The following is a 5,484-nucleotide window of genomic DNA, read 5'->3' as shown; positions in this document are numbered from 1 at the left end:
TTTCTTAATGCCTTATCAATCATATCAATTGCCCAACTGTAATTTGTTCACCCAACACTTGTCACTTGTTATTGGAGAGTTACCACTAGTGTAGATCGCTGGGAACCCCGGTCCATCTCTCATCATTATATACTCGTTCTACATGTCATTAGAAGTAGTATCAACTATTCTCTGGTGCCATTACCTCTGTGTTACTATTACTGCTGCTGTGTTACTGTTACTATTGCTCTCATATTACTGCTACTTTCACATCACCCCTGTTGCTAGTGCTTTTCCAGGTGCAGCTGAATTGACAACTCAGTTGTTAAGGCTTATAAGTATTCTTTACCTCCCCTTGTGTCGAATCAATAAATTTGGGTTATACTACCATCGAAGACTATCGCGATCCCCTATACTTGTGGGTTATCAGCGTGGACGACGCGCGGATCGGAGGCGATGGCGCAGCAGAACTGGACGCCTATGCAGCCGGATGCACGGCTGGACGGAAGGCCTGGGGTCCGGTATGACCGGCCTGGGCGCCGGTCCAATCGGCCTGGAGCCCGGTCTGCCGGCCTGGGCGCCGGGTGACTGGGCGGAAGCCCCTGGATGGCGGCCCGGTAGGCACCGGTTCTGGGCCCGGTTTTGTCCGGTTCGACCCGGTCTGGAAGCCGGCCGGACCGGCTGTAGCGCCGGGTGGTCCGGTCAGGTGGCCGGTCTGCCGGCCGTGGCGCCGGCCCGTCCGGTGCTGAGGCCGGTCGGCCAGGTCGTGGCGCCGGCCGCCTGACGGATCTGTCCTGCTTCCAGCCGCGGCAGAGAATTCCTGCAAACTCCTGTCGTGGCAGAAACGTTGTCGACGATGTCCCGGGCGATGACGGTGGAGACGAGCCGACGATGGAGACCGCGCGAGCGAGACAGCCTGTTGCGTCGCACGTAGGGGCGCCCCGTGTGCGGCGCGTGCGGCTGTGCCGTGCGGTTGATGGCTGGTACAGGTCGATGCCGTTGTCGGAGTAGAGGCGCAAGAGGACGACGGTGATGGGCGACTCAATCCGATCTATGATCGGTAAACCAAAAAGGAAAAAACGCCGGTCGAGCGACCGGCGACGCAAAAATAAAACCAATCTACGGATTGGAAAAAAAAGGACTCGAGGGCAGCGGATCAACGGATCGGCGGACGAACCCTCATACGGATTGCGCGGCCCCCGGAGTAGATCATGGAGATCGATCTCCCAGGGGGCGGCGCGGAAACCTTGCGATGGCTAGGTTAAGGAGCGTGCCGCTCTGATACCATGTAGAACGATAGAGAGGGATATACGGAATATGTTGGATGTTATATTGAGCCTCATGGGCGAGTATATATAGGAGTACAAGGGACCGACTTGGAGTAGAAGACAAGAAACAAATCTATCCCTACGTAATCTATCCCTAACCGACATATACTCTAACAGGAGCTAACCAAAATTATATCTCTAACAACTTCCTAAGTCTCAAACTAGGCCTGCGCAAACTTTCCAAGTGGGTGTATGTAAGCATACCCCTTTTTTATACCAATATGCTCATGACATGCACGTGAATCATAGAGCGACGTAGGACAGAGAGAGCAAAACAAACAAAAGAGAATTGGTTCTGAAAGCCACTAGATTATTGAGATGGAGCGATGACCTTTAGCTTCTACCAAACACCAGTAGGCCTTTCTCTTTCCCTATATATACGTGCATCGCGTGTCAAGTGCTCTCATACTCTTTGTCAAGGCAATTCCAAACGATCGAGTAGCTAAATCAAGCACGATCAGCGACAGTAGCCATGTCATCCTATTTAGTTAGTGAGGGGCAGCTGGTTTGTGTGACGGGAGCAGGAGGCTTCATTGGGTCATGGGTGGTAAAGTTGCTCCTCCTCCGTGGCTACTCTGTGAGGGGAACGGTTAGAGATCTTGGTAAGTAAGACAAGACCATTTGTATCTTTACCATATTTACATTAGATGCTAATCTGGATATATACGTCTGTTTTTGCTCATTGTGTGCTTATTTAAACTTCTGTTATTTGTATAAGCAAAGAATTTGTAATGTTATGATTTCGATAAGCTTACTCAAAAAAAAAGCTGAAATAGCCGGAATGGGGCGTCTACAAATAAGAATTGGACAAAAAAATTAGAGACTACTGGATATAGTTGTTAGAGGAAACAATAAGAACGTGGTAATAATATATATGGTCTACACGAAACGAGATGCATGCAGCATGTGCATGTAGGTACATCCAACTATATATGTTTGTAGTGGGCGATCCTAGTTAGGGGTTGACCGCCGCATCTTACCCGAGTGGTCAGTTTCCAACAACACATTGTTTCCGAAAAATGAAATTTAATGAGTTCTCTTGTTTCCATAACCAACTAGTCTGGCTACATGACGAGTTGCGGGAGAGGGCATATGAGATTCGACCCCACGAATATGGTACGAATATGGTGGCCACACGCACAACAGTAAGCCAAAGCTGGTCGGCTGATCTAGTGAGCGCTTCTTATCATAAACGGAGCCGCAACAATTTTGTACTATAATCAATAACACCGTAGAAGTAAGACATGAACTTGTTCAAAACTAAAAAAAGACTAGCAAAGGAAACAGGCGCTAAATGCAGACCATCCATGCAATATTAGATGAAATTATTGTTGTTAGAGAGAATCTTTTCTAATTCAAAAAATCAAACCATTTTATTTTAAAAGAATAACTTTGATTTAAATTTGTTTTAACCAATAAATTGGTCTAGACACGGTCCTTAAAACTAGCAGCCATGTTGATATATTTCAATAACTTCTGCTCGTTATTTATTAACAGTAAATGTAAGAAGTTACTAACCCAAAAAATATAATTTCATTTAGAATAATTTGATGATTTTTAGGTCACAAATTATCAACACTCTGCCCATTTATTCATCACCGGTAAAATGTGAAAAATTACTGACCCGAGAAGCTAATTTCATTTAGAATATTTTGGGGACTTTTTTAGCTCACAAGTTACCAACCCTCTCCCCATTATTTAACAATGGTAAATATGAAAAATCACCGACCTAAAAAACTAATTTTATTTAAAATATTTTAGCAACCTTTTTAGCTCACAAGTTATCAATATTCTGCTGGTAAATGTGAAAAGTTGCTAACTCGGAAAGCTAATTTTCTTTAGAATATATAATTAACATAAAATAATACATGGTTTATATAGTAAAATAATAGCGCTAGTTGAAACTAGTAGCTCATTTAAGCTGAAAGTGGTAGCTCATTTATCTTGCAAGTGATTTCTCCCTTTATTCCCCCCCCCCACCCCCCCCCCCCCCCCCCCCACCCGCGCCCCTAAAAAATCACTAGCCCATAAAATAATTATAAAGTTAGAACAAAGGAACATGAATTAGCGTACCAAATAACTAAAAATAAAATTGTTAAAAGGGTATTGTTAAAAATAAATTTGCTGAAAGGAAATTGTTACAAAATATTACTACATTGTACTAACATAAAAAAACTTTACACATAATAAAGAGTATACTCCATAACAAATGGTTAGCCTATCTCACTTTATCTCGGTCAACGGGTTGTGTGTTCAAATTCCAGTTCTCTGTATTTAATTTTCACCACTACCAAAAAATTTGAATTGCTAATTAAAAAAGGCTAGATCTGCATGAGTAGTAGCGCGAGGGAAGAAAAGAACCAGATTGGCATGGGGTTAACTACCAGGACGCATGCAAATGCTTTAAATGCCAGCCCAGATGGGCAAGTGGCCAAGCGCGCAACTGGCGAACGTGCTTAACGCAAGATTAGGGTGGCCATGTGGCGACAGAAAACGCGGGATTAGCTAGCGCTCCATGCAGGACAACTGACCGCTGGAGCGATCGAGGAATTCGAACGCTAGAAAGGAACGGAGTTAGACCTTTCACAACTCACAACACAAGTTTATTAGTACCATATCATGGAAAAATGCTTATATGTCGCTATAGTTAATGAGAAGATAGAGTGATGTTGTATCTTGTGGTTATAGTTAAGATATAACCCTTGCATGGAGTCATAAGTAAAAAAAAAATGCCTAGACCAATCATATGCCTGCGTGTCACCAAAATTATTAAATATAGAAAACAACCATAAAGATACAATGCATTAGAACTATTATCTCTTAAAATACAACTCATTGTGAAAGACCTCAACGAGGGGCTATATATGTAGCTTGTTCATCACATGCCACGGCGTCTTCCATGTCATTAACTTCGTCTTTCATATCTTCTTGGGTTAATTTGTGTAGCTGATGGCAAGAACGCGCACTTGCTCGCGCTGGAAGGAGCGGATGACAGGCTCTCCCTCTACCGCGCCGACGTGCTCAACTACGACAGCCTCCGCGTTGCCTTGAGCGGTTGCCACGGTGTCTTCCACATCGCATCTCCGGTGTCTAACGACCCTGTCGGTGCACTGCTTCTGCTCTACTCACTTCCAAGAATGGGCCGAGTACTTACTTGATTACCTTTCGGCGTTGGTGACTTGCAGGACCTTGTGCCGGTGGCCGAGGAGGGGACACGGAATGTGATGAGAGCAGCGGCGGACGCCGGCGTGCGGCGCGTGGTGTTCACTTCCTCCTATGGCGCCGTGCACATGGACCCCAACCGGAGCCCGGACGCACTGGTCGACGAGACCTACTGGAGCGACTATGAATTCTGCAAACGAACAGGGGTAGTTAATTAAATTTATTCCCGAGCTCTCCATGATTCCATGTATTTATGCCATGATTCACCTTGTAATTGAACTCACAACATTACGCACCCACGCACGCACGCACGCAGAATTTCTACTGTTGCGCCAAGATGATGGCGGAGAAGACGGCGATGGAAGAGGCGGCCACGAGAGGCCTGGAGTTGGCGGTGGTGGTGCCGCACGTAACCATCGGCCCCGCGCTGCAACGGACGCTCAACGAGAGCATCAACGGCATCCTCAAGTACATCACGGGCGCCAAGGCCACCTACCCAAACGCCGTTGCTGGCTACACCGACGTCCGCGACGTCGCCCGCGCGCACCTCCTCGTTTACGAGTGCCCCGACGCCCGCGGGCGCTACCTCTGCATCGGAGAGATCCTGCACCGTGCTCAGTTCATCCACATGCTCCGGGGCCTTCTCCCTGACCACTACCCCGTCACTACCAAGTACGGTGACGACGGCAAGCCCATGGTGAAACCGTACAAAGTCTCCAACCAGAGGCTCAATGTAATATCCCAGGTATTGGGGTTACAAAAATAGAGGAAACAGATGTGTGCATTGCATTCATGCATAGAAAATCTGGGGAATTTTCGCGCTTTAAAGTAAAACAGTCACAGTAACTGAAGTTTCACTTGACCTTGGTGGAATTGAAGTAGCTCATCAAGTCAAGCGCTATAAACCTCAATGTGACTTTGATTAAACCTTGTTTTGGGTAGAGATGATTTGATCTAAGGACTTAGATCAAATGGAATTACATCTAACACAACAACACTTAAATCAATGATCAAC

The 5,484-nt window shown here is 46.0% G+C and overlaps 1 pseudogene; it reads left to right on the top strand.

Moving 5' to 3' along the window:
• The first annotated feature begins 1,748 nt into the window (after positions 1–1,748).
• Positions 1,749–5,235, top strand: LOC127309844 (cinnamoyl-CoA reductase 1-like; annotated as a pseudogene).
• The last annotated feature ends 249 nt before the right edge of the window (positions 5,236–5,484 follow it).

The sequence above is a fragment of the Lolium perenne genome, chromosome 6 (assembly GCF_019359855.2).
Source record: "Lolium perenne isolate Kyuss_39 chromosome 6, Kyuss_2.0, whole genome shotgun sequence".
In the NCBI taxonomy this organism is placed as follows: domain Eukaryota; kingdom Viridiplantae; phylum Streptophyta; class Magnoliopsida; order Poales; family Poaceae; genus Lolium; species Lolium perenne.
Note: the sequence above shows the minus strand (reverse complement) of the source record. Positions and strands in the feature narration are given on the sequence as shown.